Genomic DNA, 16,604 nt, shown 5'->3' on the forward strand with positions numbered 1-16,604 from the left:
CTCCGAGATGCACGATCACTGCCAGGCCTGGAGGCTGATCTCACAGCACAGTGAGAGGCAAGCAGGACGCTCCATCGAGCGTGCTGAGCCAGAGCAGGTGGCCCTTCTCACTCGAAGGCTCTGGGACTCTCGGAGCTCTGGTAGGAGCAGGGGAGACCGGCCTCAGGGGCAGCCTCTGAGGACCCTGATAATGACCACAAGAAAGAGGCAGCCCTCTGGGGGAGGAAAGTGCTGGGGGTCAGGGGAGCCAGGCTGGCTGTGTGAGCTGGGCGAGTCACTTAACCTCGATCTTAGCACTTCCCATCAGAAAGGGGAAGGCTTCCCTCAGCCTCCTCCTGCTGCCACTCCACTGCCTGCCTTTTCTCTGCAGCAAAACGCTCCAAACGGTTACCTACACTTCTTTTCTCAGATTCCTTAAATTTGCACTAATTAGTCCAGGTGCAGTGGTTCATGCCTGTAATTCCAGCACTTTGGGAGGCTGAAGTGAGTGGATCTCTTGAGATTAGGCATTCGAGACCAGCCTGGCCAACATGGTGAAACCCCGCCTCTACTAAAATACAAAAATTAGTTGGGTGTGGTGGCGCATGCCTGTAATCCCAGCTACTCGGGAGGCTGAGGCAGAATCACTTGAACCTGGGAGGTGGAGGTTGCAGTGAGCCGAGATCACGCCACTGCACTTCAGCCTGAGAGACAGAGCAAGATTCCATCTCAAAAATAATAATTAATAGGCTGGGTGCAGTGGCTCACGCCTGTAATCCCAGCAGTTTGGGAGGCCAAGGCAGATGGATCACGAGGTCAGGAGTTCGAGACCAGCCTGGCTAACATGGTGAAATCCTGTTTCTACTAAAAATGCAAAAATTGGCTGGGCATGGTGGCGGGCACCTGTAATCCAAGCTACTCAAAAGGCCAAGGCAGGAGAACTGCTTGAACCCAAGAGGTGGAGGTTGCAGTGAGCTGAGACCGTGCCATTGCACTCCAGCCCAGGCTACAGAGTGAGACTCCATCTCAAAAAAATAATAAATAAATAAATGTGTACATATATACATATATACACCCATCTCAGCCTCCCAAAGTGCTGAGATTACAGGTGTGAGCCACCATGCTTTGCCATACATTTTTTTTTTTTTTTTTTTTTTTTTTTGTGAGACAGAGTCTTGCTCTATCACCAGGCTGGAGTGCAGTGGTGCGATCTCAGCTCACTGCAACCTCCATCACCCGGGTTAAAATGATTCCCCTGCCTCAGCCTCCCTAGTAGCTGGAACTACAGGCAAGCGCCACCACACCTGGCTAATTTTTTGTGTTTTAGTAGAGATGGCATTTCACCCATGTTGGCCAGGATGGTCTCGATCTCCTGACCTCGTGATCTGTCTGCCTTGGCCTCCCAAACTGCTGGGATTACAGGTGAGCCACTGCACCTGGCCATTTTTTAATGTTTTATTTTAAACAATTTTTATAACTTTTATTTATTTATTGAGACAAAGTCTCACTCTGTTGCCCAAGCTGGAGTGCAGTGGAGACATCTCAGCTCACTGTAACCTCCACCTCTCCAGCTCCTTGGGTTCAAGCGATTCTTCTGCCTCAGCCTCCTGAGTAGCTGGGATTACAGGCATGTGTCACCACACCCGGCTAATTTCTGTATATTTAGCAGAGATAAATTTTCACCATGTAGGCCAGGCTGGTCTTGAATCTGTGACCTCAGGAGATCCGCCCACCTCAGCCTCCCAAAGTGCTGAGATTACAGGCGTGAGCCACCCGCCCGGCCCCTGGCTTGTTCATTTTCTCTGCCACGTTCTATTATATGATATACCACAATTGATCCATTTTACTTTGAAAAGGTGTATGGTTTGCTTGCAGGTTTGCTGTTGTTTGTTTTGACATTGCAAACCGTGCTGCCCTGAACCTCCCGGCAGAGTGTACCCGCGGAGCGGAGCTGCCATTTGGGTCAAAGAGGGCAAAGGCAAGTCAACTGTAGCCCAGATAAGAGCAGTAACAACTCAGCAAGATAACGCTAATTGCTACTCAAGGGTGTGGAGCTTACACTGTCAGCAGGCAGTGAGAGTTCCCTTCGTCCCACATTCTTGTTAACACCTGAAATTGCAGTCTTTTTTTCTTTTCTTTCTTTTTTTTTAAGATGAGTCTCGCTCTGTCACCAGGCTGGAGTGCAGTAGCACGATCTCAGCTCACTGCAACCCCTGACTCCCAAGTTCAAGCGATTCTCCTGACTCAGCCTCCTGAGTAGCTGGGACTACAGGTATGCACCACCACATCCAGCTAATTTCTGTATTTTTAGTGGAGACAGGGTTTCACCATGATGGCCAGGATGGCCTTGATCTCTTGACCTTGTGATCCACCTGCCTTTCCTCCCAAAGTGCTGGGATTGCAGGTGTGAGCCACTGCACCTGGCCCTGCAGTCTTGTTTTTCTTAATTTATTATTAAAAAAAAATGTTTTTGAGACAGGATCTCACTCTGCCACCCAGGCTGGATTGCAGTGGTGCGATCTTGGCTCACTGCAGCTTCGACCTCCCAAGCTCAAGTGATCCTCCCACCTCAGCCCCCCAAGCAGCTTGGACCACAGCCATGTGCCACCACGCCCAGCTAATTTTTGTATTTTTTGTAGAGATGAGTTCTCACTGTGCTGCCCAGGCTGGTCTCAAACTCCTGGCCTCAAGCGATCTTCCTGCCTCAGCTTCCCAAAGTGCTGGGATTACAGGCGTGAGCCACGGCACCCAGACAGAAGAAACTGCTATCTTTCTTATTCTTGCCAATCTGATGGTTGTAAAATGGTATTTCCTAGTGGCTTTACTTCGCATTTTCTTGATTTCTAACAAAGTTAAGCACCTTTTACATGTTGATTGACAATGTGTATTTCCTGTTTTGCAAAACACCTGGTTGGGTTTTCCTGTTTTTTTCTTTTTATTTCTGGGAGTTCTTTACGTCCTCTGGACTCATCCTTCTGCTTTACTCATTGTGTCCTCTGATCAACAGAGCTTTTCTTTTTTCTTTCCTCTTTTAAAACAGATTTTATGGCTGGGCGAGGTGGCTCACGCCTGTAATCCCAGCACTTTGGGAGGCCGAGGTGGGCAGATCACAAGGTCAGGAGTTTGAGACCAGTCTGGCCAATATGGTGAAACCCCATCTCTACTAAAAATACAAAAATTAGCTGGGTGTGGTGGGGCTCGCCTGTAGTCCCAGCTACTTGGGAGGCTGAGGCAGAAGACTCACTTGAACCCGGGAGGCGGAGTGAGCTGAGATTGCACAGCATACTCCAGACTGGGTGACAGAGTGAGACTCCATCAAAAAAAAAAAAAAGCTTTATTTTTTAGAGTGGTGCTAGGCTCATAGCAAACTTGACCACAAACTACTGAAAGCTACCCCTTCCCCATACCCCCATGTAGTAGAATTTATTCATCTTTTTCTTAACAATTAGTGCTTTCAAGAAATTCTTTGTACCCCCAAAGTCACAGAGATATTATCCTACACTCCCCTCCTCAGGACTGGTGTTCTGCCTGTCAAGTCGCTAATGGACCTGGCATTGATTTTCGAGCCTGCCGTGTAGTCAGGAGCTAAACTGGGAAGGGAACACTTGCCCTGCTTCTCTCCCTGGGTCATTGTGAGGCTCAGAAGAGAAAATGTGTGTAAAAGCTCCGGAACCGTAACACAACACACAAGCCGGGGTGTGCTGATTTGCTGGAGGGTGGCAAAGCCATTTAAGAGAAGGCTGCTTCAGCCTTTGATTTGCTAATAAATTGATAGCGTCATAGGCTGCCAGTAGGCCAGGCAGACACCCAACCTGCGTTCTGCCTTCTGAGGCTGGAGAACACAGCCAAAAAGACCAGCTGAAGCATGTCGCCTTCGCAAGAAAGCACGTTCCAGTGGCACCGCAGGGCCGCCCCTGCCTACCCACACTTCACTCCGTCTGCCACCTGACATCAGCAAACGAGGCTGCAAATACAGCCCTGAGTCATAGAGAAAAGACTGAATTACACTCGGGAAATCCTGCTCACCAAAGTGCGTAAGTAACATGATGCAGAAAGAGGTCTGTCACGCCGCAAAAAACGAGTCAGGTGCTCCAAGGCGGCGGGCAGACTCCACCCCAGCTCAGGCTCGCTCCGCCCCAGCTCAGGCTCCGCCCCAGCTCAGGCTCCGCCCCAGCTCAGGCCCCGCCCCGGCCACACCCCAGCCCCGGCCACACCCCCGCCCCGGCCCCGCCCCAGCCCCGGCTCCGTCCCAGTTCCGGCTCCGCCCCAGCCCCGGTCCCGCCCCAGCCCCGGCCCCGCCCCAGCCCCGGCCCCACCCCAGCCCGGCTCCGCCCCAACCCCGGCCCCGCCCCAGCCCGGCTCCGCCCCAACCCCGGCCCCGCCTCACCTCCGGCCCCACCCCAGCCCCGGCTCCGCCCCAGTCCCGGCTCCGCCTCAGCCCCGGCCCCGCCTCAGCCTCGGCCCCGCCCCAGCCCCAGCCCCGCCTCAGCCCCGGTCCCACCCCCAACCCCGGCTCCGCCCCAACCCCGGCTCCGCCCCAACCCCGGCTCCGCCCCAGCCCCGGCTCCACCGGGAGGGGCCATGCGCGCTGGAGACGCCCCCATTATACAAGCCCCACGGGGGCCCAGCAACTGGCCCAGACAAGGCTGTAGAGCCCAAGCAGGGTGGACCCCCGCTTTAGCGATCTGGAAGGTTCCGTGGGGGGCTGGGAGGAAGGAAGCCGACCCGTGGGGAGTTAGCTGAGCTGCTGGAGGAGGCTGACAAAATCAGACGCTCCCTTTGGCCTGCGCAAGGTGATAGCGTTGATGCTCCTTGAAGCACATCCTGGACAAGAGACAGAGCTTCAGCAGGCCACCTGGCCACTGCCTGCTACCTAGACCTGTGACCCTGGCCAAAAGTCCCTGAGTTCCAGGATGCCAGCACTGGGAAGGGAGAGTCGCCAGGGAAGGGTTCCAAACGGGCCTGAAGAGACAGTCGGGGTGACAGATTGTTCAGCATCTTTTTGTTTGGTTTTTATTTTAAGCAATGGGGGGGGGGGGTCTCACTATGTTGCTGAGGCTGGTCTCGAACTTCTGGCCTCAAGCAGTCCTCCTGCCTCAGCCTCCAAGTAGTTGGAATTATGGACATAAGCCACAGCACCCAGCTCATGTTCAGCATCTTGATTGTAGCGGTGGCTTCACAGGAGTGTACATATATCAGCACTTACCAAATTGTACATTTTCAATATGTAATATGGTGAGACCCTGTCTCTACTGAAAATACAAAAATTAGCCGGGCATGGTGGCGTATGCCTGTAATACCAGCTAGTTGGGAGGCTAAGGCAGAGAATTGCTTAAACCTGGGAGGTTGCAGTGAGCCGAGATCTTGCCATTGCCCTCCAGCCTGGGTGATAGAGCAAGACTCCAACTCAAAATAAAAAGAATAGAATTGGCCAGGTGCAGTAGCTCACACCTGTAATCCCAACACTTTGGGAGCCTGAGACAGATGGATCACCTGAGATCAGGAGTTTGAGACCAGCCTGACCAATACGGTGAAACCCCATCATCTCTATTAAAAATACAAAATTTAGCCAAGCATGGTGGCGGGCACCTGTAGCCGCAGCTACTCGGGAGGCTGAGGCAGAACTGCTTGAACCCAGAGGGCAGAGGTTGCAGTGAGCCAAGATCGCGCCGCTGCACTCCAGCCTGGATGACAGAGCGAGACTCTGTCTCAAAAAAAAATAATAATAATAATAATTGACTTAAGAACTCTTTTTTTTTTTTTCTTTTGTTTCCTCCTGTGGTTAAAAAAAAGAGAATTGAATAATCTCTTTCTGGAACTGACAGGTTTTGAGGTTTCTGTTAGCGAGCAGCAGAAATCTTTATCTCTCAACCAACTGTAACCAGCGTCTGTGGCCTCCTGCAGCCCCGCCAATGTGGGCAGCCTCCCAGGCTTCCTCTCCTTCCCTCACCCTCTGCTGTGAGTTATCTGAGTCCACTTCTCCTGAGGCTGCTTTTCTGGGGCAGAGACGAGCCCCTACACTTTCCTTCTCTTGTTTGTTCCATTTCTGCTGTCCCCCAGAATAACCACCCATGCCCAAACCAGTCTTTAGCTTTGCCTCCTTTTCCAGGTCTGGATGCCATCCTTAACCGCCTTAGTCTGGTGGCCTGAGCAGCTTACCTGAGCCTGTTTCTTTTTTGCTTTTCCTTCTTCTTTTTGCTAGGATTTCACTCCATTGCCCAGGCTGAAGTGCAGTGGTGCAATCATGGTTCACTGTAGCCTTGACTTCCAGAGCTCAGGTGAGCCTTCCACCTCAGCCTCCTGAGTAGCTGGGACTCCAGGCACACACTCCCATGTCCAGCTAATTTTTATATTTTTGGAAGAGATGGGATTTCTCCATGTTGTCCAGGCTGGTCTCAAACTCCTGGGCTCAAGTGATCCACTGGCCTTGACCTCCGAACATGCTAGGATTGCAGGCGTCATCCTACCGGGTGGGGCAGGAGCAATCAGCCCTACTAGATAGATGAGGGAAACGAGAGGCTGGGCACCGTGGCTCCCGCCTGCAATCCCAGCACTTTGGGAGGCCAAGGCAGGTGGATCACGAGGTCAAGAGATCGAGACCATCCTAGCCAACATGGTGAAACCCTGTCTCTACTAAAAATTCCAAAAATTAGCTGGGTGTAGTGGCACATGCCTGTAGTTCCAGCTACTCAGGAGGCTGAGGCAGGAGAATCGCTTGAACCTGGGAGGTGGAGGTTGCAGTGAGCCAAGATCACGCCACTGCACTCCAGCCTGGTGACGGAGCAAGACTCTGTCTCAAAACAAACAAACAAAAAAACTTTATGGGTGACAATAGGACAAAGGCAGAGAAACAGGCCAGCACCATGAGCCGCTGCAAAGGTGAGAAGCGTGAGCTGTGAGTCTGCGAGGACACGGCCCTCCTCGGGTGTGTGCTGGGGAGTGCTGAGGACTGCCTCTGTGTCTGGGTGGGTGTGTGTAGTTGCGGAGTTCACACTTTTTATTTTTGTCCTTTCCTTTTTGTGGAGAACAGGGTCTCGATATATTGCCCAGGCAGGTGTTGAACGCCTGGGCCCAGCCATCCTCCGTCTGCCTCCTCAGCGGCTGGGATTATAGGCATGAGCCACCGTGCCCAGCAGTTGTGGAGTTTATAGCTTTCCTTTGACTCAAATCTTACCTATCACCAGCTTCCGTGTTAGAGGCCTGTAACCGAGACCGGTTCCTGGCCAGCCTGTGGTTATGAGAACCTCAGCGTGTGAGCGAACGTTACTCACTCCATGTTCCAGTCCCTGGGGCCCAGTCTGTTGGCCTCTGCAGACATCAGTTGGGCTGGTTCTTGCAGGCCCTCACCAATAAGTCCCGCTATCTGCCCTGCCACAGGCCTGTGGCCAGCCAGTCTGATGCAGCCGTTTCTGGTCTGAGGCGCGCCCCTGCCTGGCACAGCTCACCGGCAGAGAGAAGAACTGAACTGTCAGCCCAGGGCTCCGTGGCACCCTGGCTCCATGGCACCATGGCTCCGTGGCACCCTGGCTCCGTGGTCCTTGAAGACTCCTTTTCCAGGTCTAACCAGCCATGGAAGATCAGTCATCACCATTGACCAGCGTCTCTGCTCCCTCGCTGAGTGACTTTGTGCAACTCGCCTCACCTCTCCGGCCCTGTTTTCGTTTCTGTAAAATGAGACAATGACACCTGCTTGCAGAGGACTGTTGTGGGCCTTAGATGAGAAAACAGCATTTCCGAAACTCAAGTCATTCCATTTCCCGCTGGAGGACAGCAGCAAGGTCTTGGCTCACTGCGACCTCTGCCTCCCGGGTTCAAGCAATTCTCCTGCCTTGGCCTCCCAAATAGCCTGAATTACAGGCACCTGCCACCACGCCCGGCTAATTTTGTATTTTTAGTAGAAACAGATGGGGCTTCACCATGTTTGCCAGGCTGGTCTCGAACTCCTGACCTCAGGATCTACCCTCCTCAACCTCCCAAAGCGCTGGGATTACCAGCGTGAGCCACCGCGCCGGGACTTGCATGACTTTTCTCTTGGTGTTTGTCACTAAACCAGCTGTAAATCCTCTCACTTTGTAAACAAGCACTTCACTAAGAGCCCAGAGCACCTGCGATGGAGCCAACACGCAGCCCTTCTTGTTCCTGTTTTTTTTTTTTTTAAAGACAGGGTTTCACCATGTTGGTGAGGCGGGTCTTGAACTCCCGACCTCTGGTGCTCCGCCCGCCTGGGCCTCCAAAGTGCTTGGATTACAGGTGTGAGCCACCACCCCCGGCCTCTTGTTCCTTTTAATGGATCCATTTTAAAAACTCTGTCTCCTGGCAGGGCATGGGGGCTCACGCCTATAATCCCAGCACTTTGGGAGGCCGAGGCGGGAGGATCACGAAGTCAGGAGTTTGAGACCAGCCTGGCCAACATGGTGAAACCCCGTCTCTACTAAAAACACAAAAAATTAGCCAGACGTGGTGGCACGTGCCTGTAATTCTAGCTACTTGGGGGGCTGGGGCAGGAGAATCGCTTGAACCAAGGAGGCAGAGGTTGCAGTGAGCGGAGATCGTGCTACTGCACTCCAGCCTGGGCGACAGAGGGAGACTCCATCTCAAAAAAAAAAAAAAAAAAAAAAAAAAAAAAAAACAGGAGTTCCAGCATCCACAAAAAGAGCACAGAAGGTGCGGGGCCTGCCAGCTGCTGAGAGGTCAGGGAGGCCCCGAGAGCTGACAGCAGGAAGCGGGGAAGCAATTCCACCAATGAGATTCCAAGGAAGAGAAATGCTTCCAGTGTGTAGAATCAGAAAGGGCTTTACATTCCTGCTGCTGCATACAAAATTCCGGTGGAGAGGTCGGAGTGGATCTCACCAGGCTGTGCCTGGCAGCTGGAAATCCCCCTCGGACCTCGGGAGAGAAGGTGAGCTCGGCTGCTTCCACCTCCGACGCAGAGAGAGCTGGTTCCCGCCCGCCCTGCAGCGCCTTCCCCGCTGAGCTCACCAGCTCTGCTCTGCCAGAGGCCAGCGTTACGCTCCCTGCCCAGGGATGGTGGGGAACCAGTATCACCTGGGTAACAACTCACAGGGCCTGGCTTTGGGGCGTGGGGTGGGGGCCCCTGTAATCCACACATGCCAGCTCCCACCTGGGTGGCTCCCTGCCACCCAGGGATGGCAGGGATGGAGGCCGCGGGCGCAGAGCCGGCTCTGTTCCTGGTCACGAGGCTGCAGCTGAAGGGCGGAGGAGGCTTCTCAGATTCAAAACAGTGCAGAGATGAGAGGCGCAATTCTAATTTGAGATCAGCGCCTGACAGCTGGGCAGGCCGCCCGAGGAGCCTCAGGGAGAGGGGCTGTGGTCGGATTCGGGCGCGCCTGGCAAGGCCTGCGGCGGGATGAGCAGCCCTCACCGTGCCAGTGCAACCCCGCGCGAATCTCTAGTCCTGAGTGTCCTTGTGTAACTCGGAGCTGGAAAGAGCCATCGATCTTCTGCTTCCATGCTTTCATTTCACAGATAAGGAAACAGGCCCAGAGAGGACAAGGGCTTTTCGTCTCACGTGTGGAGACAGGGGCAGCTGGGCCCAGAATGCAGGTGTCTTGCCGCCCAGCCCCGCAGCCAGGATCCCCCAACTGGTCACCATAAGCATCTGATGAATTTGCCTCTAGTCTTTTAAAAATACATATATATATCTGCTTAGATTGTATTTCAGCAAAAAGAAGGAAAAAAAAGAATTAAAAAAAAAAAAACAAGGAAAAAATACGTATAATTTTATTTTAAAATTTTTCAATTTGTTTTTTGAGACAGGGTCTCACTCTGTCAGCCAGGCTGCAGTGCAGTGGTGAAATTAAGGCTCACTGCAGCCTCTATTTCTTGAGCTCAAGTGATCCTCCCCCTTCAGCCTCCCAAATAGCTTGGAGTATAGGTGTGCCTCATCACGCCTGGCTGATTGTTTTCTGGGGTTTTTTGTAGAGATGAGGTGAGCCACTGAGTTGCCCAGGCTGGTCTCAAACTCCTGGGCTCAAGCAATCCTCTCACCTCGGCCTCCCAAAGTGCTGGGATCACAGGTGTGAGCCATTGTGCCTGGCTATAATTTAAATAATTATACCATGCATGAATACGTTCTCTTGCCTCCTGGATACAGTGTGACTACTCAGTGTTTATTGAACGTGTGAGCAGATAGGAGAGAAACAAGACAGAATTCTAATTTCTATCATCCCGTTCAGGCCCCAGACTTTTTACAAGCTTGTCCTTGGATGACAGCCCCTCTCAATGTCCCTTCCCTCAGGACCCTCCTTCCCCACCCCCTGTCCTTCCACGGCCACTGGATCAGGGCACCCAGGGGCAAGGAGGCTGATGAGGCTGCCTGAGGGCCCCTCGAATTCCTGCTCCCTCTTGGTTGGGGCTAGCTGTGGGCACCCTTTGGACTTTTTTTTTTTTTTTTTTTTTGAGATAGAGTCTCACTCTGTCACCAGGCTGGAATGCAGTAGCACAATTTCAGCTCACTGCAACCTCCACCTCCTGGGTTTAAGCAATTATCCTGCCTCAGCCTCCCGAATAGCTGGGATTACAGGTGCACCACCATGCCCGGCTAATTTCTGTATTTTTAGTAGAGACAGGGTTTCACATGTTGGCCAGGCTGGTCTCGAACTCCTGACCTTGTGATCCACCTGCCCTGGCCACCCAAAGTGCTGGGATTACAGGCATGAGCCACCAGGCCCGGCCCCTTTAGACTTTTCTATTCCAGCCCCAAGCTTGGGATGGATCTGGGGCACCCAGATACCCTCCCCATGAACTCAGGCCCTCACCCTGCTCAGCCGCCCTGCACACAAGCAGGCGCTCCCTCACTCTGTGGCTCCTCTCACCGTCGCTTTCTCTCTCCCGGCACTGGGATGTGGAAAGACCCTACACATCCGGAAGCTCCCAGGGAATAATTCAGTCATAAAAAACGAAGGCGCAAAGCCTGGGCGGCCTGGAGGTGGAGGTGTGGCAGGCCCGGCACTGCTGGGCAAGGGAACGCGTGGCTTCTCCAAGAGCAGCCTGAGTCTTGTGGAGCCTCACCTGCCCCCCAGCAGCAGGAGCATGGGGACCAAGGACGGGACCTGGAAGGTTTCATGGTAGGGGGTGAGGGGAAGAGCAGCCGAGAGTCAGGAGGGTCAGAGTGTATCTGATTCCTCTGCAGGGCGTGGTGGCTCACGCCTGTCATCCCAACACTTTGGGAGGCCGAGGTGGGTGGGTCACCTGAGGTCAGGAGTCTGAGACCAGCCTGGCCAACACGGCGAAACCCCATCTCTACTAAAAATACAAAAATTAGCCGGGTGTGGAGGCACGTGCCTGTAATCCCAGCTACTCGGGAGGCTGAGGCAGGAGAATCGCTTGAACCTGGGAGGCGGAGGCTACGGAGATTGCACCAGTGCACTCCAGCCTGGGCAACAGAACGGGACTCCGTCTCAAGACCAGCAACGAAGGAAGTGTGTCTGATTCCTGAGGCTTCAAAGAGGAGGGTGTGGCAACGCGCCAGTGCCGCCGGAGTGAAGGGAAGCGGCCTCCCCTGGGACCAAACTCAGGGCTGGGCCACGACCAGGGGCCCTCAGGCTGGATCTGGTGCCGAGGAAACCCGCTGCTGAGGCTGGACGGGGGAGCCTGGAAGGGCGTGGACCTCCAGCAAACTCAGGGACAAGTGCCCGCGACCCCGCTGAGCAGAAACAGGGTGGGACGGAAACCGAACCGGCCACCCCTTCAAAGCCACCTGAAATCCACGTTGTAGGAATGTTTGCTTTTCGGCTTCTTTCCTGCAGCAGGATATTTAAAGAAAACAAATCTTTAAGGGCTGCTACTCCAAAGCAAAGAGCGCCGTGCGTGCCTACTTCTGGCCTCTGCTTCAGGAACAAACCCTTTACTCTCCGGCCTGGATCGTACCCAAGGCAGCCAGAGCCCCCTGGCCAAGCTGGGCCAGCAGCCCCGGCCCCTGCCCCCCAGAAGGCTCAGAGTGGGCCTGGCACCACCAGACCTCAAGGCCTTCCGGAGACTTCCACTCCAGGGCACTCTGAGGCCAGGGGGTGTGGGTGGCTAACAGACTGTGGCACCAGCTGGGAGCAGAGGGGGCCCCATCTCTGCCCCAAACCCAAGTCTGGCCAGCTCTTTCCCTTAGGGATAGATACTCGATGGGGAAGAGAGGGAGCCAACGAGGTCACCAAGGAAGGCTGCCTGCCTGGGAGTCAGAGCGAGGTGGCCCATCCTCAACCTCCACCATTTCCAAATGCTCTATTTTATTTAGTTTTTAATTTTATTATATAGAGACAGGGTCTCAATATGTTGCCCAGCCCAGTCTTGAACTCCTGGACTCAGATGATTCACTTGCCTCGGCCTCTCAAAGTGCTGGGACTACAGGCATGAGCCACCACACCTGGTCCCCAAAGAATCTAAATTCAGAGCATATATAAGAGTCAGGGCCCAAGGAGGGAAAATGGGGACAGAGGAGAGGGAGTCGGCCGGTAATCACAGCACTTTCGAGGTGAGCGGATCACCTGAGGTCAGGGTTCCAGACCAGCCTGGCCAACGAGAATCCCACCTCGACTAAAAATGTAGAAATTAGCCGGGTGTGGTGACACGCGCCAGTAGTCCCAGCTATGTGGGGGGCTGAGGCGGGGGAATCGTTTGAACCCGGGAGGTAGAGGTTGTGGTGAGCTGAGATCAGGCCATTGCACTCCAGCCTGGGTGACAGGAGCAAAACTCCATCTCAAAAAAGAAGAGAAGGGGAATCACTTCCCCCCAGGTCCCCATGCCTGAGTCAGACCCTCTCACTGTTCCCTTTACAACCACTGCGTACCCAGCTGGTCCTGGCCTTGGAAAAGGAATACAAGTCCATGAAGGTTTCTCTTCTTCCTCTCCTTCCTCTTCCTCTTCCCGCCCTGCCAGGAAAAGGCAGGCAGGAGGGCTCTTTCCATTCTGTCAGGGGCTGAAGAGCAGGCATCTAGGAACTCATGGGGGGGATCCCCCAGCCCAGACAGCCGGGGGCCTGGCCGCTTGCTGAGCTCATGCCTCCACTGCTACTAGGGGCAGATGAGGTTCTAATGGGCCATGGAGTAGGCCCTGCCTAGAGCCCTGCTCACCTCGGGACCTGCCCCCAGACCAGCACCCTCCTCCCTGGTCACTCAGTCAGGAGGTCCCCCACACACCTGGCCTCTGCAGGCCGGAGGACTGTCCAGGGCCACGCCCACACGAGTGACAGCGGCGCCTCATCAGGACGCTGAGCAAGCGCAGGCCAAGGGTTCCCAGGCCTGGGCCTCAGTCAGCATGCGACGGTGCCATCACTGCTGCCATTGTTACCATTTCGCCCTCTGGAGCCTGATCACTAGGCCTTTAGGGACAGAGAGTGCCCTTCCTGTTGACGGGCCAGGCCTCTGACCCAGCTGCCTCCTCTCCGTGGGGTGGCAGGAAGGGCCCGGGACTGAGGCGGCAGACGAGGGACCCCACCAGCCTGGCCTCTGCTCAGCTGTGTGACCGGGGAAGCCCTGCCCGCGTCCCCACCGCCGTGGCTTTCTTCTCCCTGAGAGGTAAGGGAGGTGGCTGACTGTTCAGCGGGGTCCCTTCCACTTTGGGAATCCCCAATTTCAGCAGCAGAACTTCCTCAGGCAGAAAGCCGCTGGGAAAGTGGGTGCCCGGGTGGGCGGCGGAAGCCCCGGGGAAGGCAGACAAAGGCGCCCTGTGCAGGCCCTGCCTCCAGCCTGGCGGACGCCTCCCGGGTTCCACACCCAGACCAGGGCTTCCAAGAACCACGGTTAGTGCTTTAAGACTGTCAGACAGTTGACTGTGCTCCTGGAAGCTGTGGTTCAGGAAAAGCGGGAGAGAGAGAGCAATCCAGGCAGAGCAGGAGACAGAGCCGAGAAAGACAGGAGAGGTGAGAAGAGGCGAGGCAGAGCCTGTGTGGAGAGGACGGCGGACAGGGACACGGGGAGGGCGGAGCTGTGCTCGGAGCCACCTTCACTCTTGACTCCCTTCAGCCTGAGGCGCTGCCTGGACACAAAGCAGAAGCAACACTTTCTTTTTTTTTTGATACAGTCTTGCTCTGTCACCAGTCTGGAGTGCAGTGGTGCAATCTCAGCTCACTGCAACCTCCGCCTCCCGGGTTCAAGCGATTCTCCAGCCCCAGCCTCCGAGTTGCTGGGATTACAGGTGCCCACCACACCTAGCTAATTTTTGTATTTTTAGCAGAGACGGGGTTTCACCACATTGGCCAGATGGTCTCGATCTCCTGACCTTGCAATCCGCCCGCCTCAGCTTCCCGAAGTGCTGGGATCACAGGCGTGAGCCCCGCGCCTGGCCCCAGTTGCTTTAGTGACAGGAGGCAGAGCCACTGTGGGGTGGCCCTCGTCCTCTCCCCAAGCCCTCTAAGAATCTGAGCCCGTGCCCCCGTCCCCTTTGGCCTGGAGCCATCAGTGTTGGTGGATTTTCTGTAAAACAGTAACAAAGACCCGCCTCCGGAGCGGCACCCTTCACCCCTGTGTCCGGCCTCAGGGGAACCCACACCGGTGGCCGGTGGCCGTTGTCAGGAGCAGATCTCAGAGGCCTGACTCCTGCGTCACCCTGTATTGCACGGTGACGAGCACGGCTCCCTCGGGGACACCCGCCACGTGTCAGGCTGGTGCTAAGCTCCTTTCATGCACTGTGGCATCCGCTTTGTAGCCACGCAATGGGATACGACCGTGTGTGTGTGTGTGTGTGTGTGTGTGTGTGTGAGTGTGTGGGCGTGCATGTGTTTTCTTCTGGAGATACGATTATTCATCTTACTTTACAGAAGGAGGGACCAGGCAGCCCACCTTCGGAGCCTCGGTTTAGCCGTTACCTGCAGGTAAGATGAACGGCCCACAGACCGCGGTGGTGAAGGGTCATGGGAGCTGCGCCTCTGCCTCTCGGGTCCACGCTGGTTCCCGCCCCCCGAGCACTACAATGACAACTTCACAGAGCAATTGTGAGGGTGAAAGGGGACGGCCTAGCCACTGCGCACAGGCCCAGGCCGGGCAGGGCTGGGTTGGGGTCGTGTGAGTGCTGGAAGCCTTCAGCCCTGGGCCTGCTTCCTCCAGCCATTCTTCTGCACGCCGAGAACTAGAGAGAAGGGACTCAGGCTCAGACGGAGCGTGGGCGCCAGGCACCGTGCCCAGCTGCCCACGAGGCTCAGCCAGCAAGGTGCCTGTGTCCTCTGAGGTACTAGGGTTCGGCCCTGGGTCCTGCAGCACCATGACCTCCCCTTCCCCCTCTGTCCCTGCCCTGCCCCACCCTCAGCCACCTGCAGGGCCCCCACCCAAGGGTCAGGGCAGAGCAGGGCAGGGCCGGGAGGCAGTGGGTGGGAGTCGTTATCGCTGGCTGCACAGCGCGGGAGACGGTGTTAAACCCGACCTTCTTATCAGTTCCCAGGCCTGTGCTGAAAGGCACAGCCCAGCCCAGCTATGAGGCACCAGGGCTGGAGGGCAGAGCCCAGGACCAGGCATAGGGGCAGCGGCCTGGGAAGCAGAGAGTCACCAGACTGGCTGTACCATGTGGTCTTAGGCAACCACTTCCCTCTCTGGGCCCCAGAGTGCCTGTTTGTGAATCTGGGGTGGAGGGGCAGCTGGATGAGGATCCTGTGACCCCGGGAGGTGGCTGTGACTGTCAGTGCTACAGACGAGGAAGCTGGGGCTGTGCACAGCAGCACAGGGCGGTGACCCCACAGCACAGCAGCTGCTGGGCACAGAGAGTAGTGACTGGCCTAGTCCCACCCCACACGTCCAGGAAGCCTGTGGCCCGCCCAGAAGGCCCGTGGAAGAAAGGCGTGGAGATGGGGAGGCGCAGCTCTGGGCTCCCCATCCCAGGGACCAACTCCCTTCTTCAGGTGCTAGGTGCCATCTGGGACCTCTCAGAGGGGCACTAGACAGGCAGGCCCTTGGCGGCCCTGCAGGCCTGGGGTCACCCCTTGGCTCCAGCACAGAGAAGGAAGGGTGGCTGGCTTCCTGGGCATGTGGGCAGCAGGCCCCATAACTGTCTGATAACACCCCTCCCCTTATCAGGGGGCCAAGGACTGGGTGGGGCGCATCTGAGAATCAAAGGCACATTCAGTGGAAACAAGGAAGGAGCAGGGGGTGCAGTTCAACTGAGGCCTCCCAGCCCGGCTGCGAAGAGTCCTGAGGGTCCCTGGCTTAGGGGAGAGAGTGTGAAGTGGTGGGGAGTCAAAGGAAGGGACGGTCCACGTCTCACTTAACCCTCCAGGAGCAGAGGGGCCTGATCCAAGCGGCTTTCCTGAAGAAACTTCAGAAATTCCAGGCTGGGGCCTGTGTGGTGGCTCACGCCTGTAATCTCAGGACTTGGGGAAGCCGAGGTCGGCCGATCACTTGAGCCCAGGAGTTTGAGACCAGCTTGGCCAACATAGTGAAACTCTGTCTCTACTAAAAATACAAAAATTAGCCGGGCATGGTGGTGCATGCCTGTAGTCCCAGCTACTCGGGAGGCTGAGGCAGGAGAATCGCCTGAATCCAGGAGGCGGAGGTTGCAGTGAGCCGAGATCACACCACTGCACTCCAGCCTGGGCGACAGAGCAAGACTGCGTCTCAAAAAAAAAAAAAGCAATCCCAGGCTGGGAGGGACAGAGAGGTCTAGAATCTATACCCCTCAGAGGGGTCATG

Source organism: Aotus nancymaae, unplaced genomic scaffold (assembly GCF_030222135.1).
Source record: "Aotus nancymaae isolate 86718 unplaced genomic scaffold, 86718_ANA_hifiasm-v0.15.2.pri h1tg000038l, whole genome shotgun sequence".
In the NCBI taxonomy this organism is placed as follows: domain Eukaryota; kingdom Metazoa; phylum Chordata; class Mammalia; order Primates; family Aotidae; genus Aotus; species Aotus nancymaae.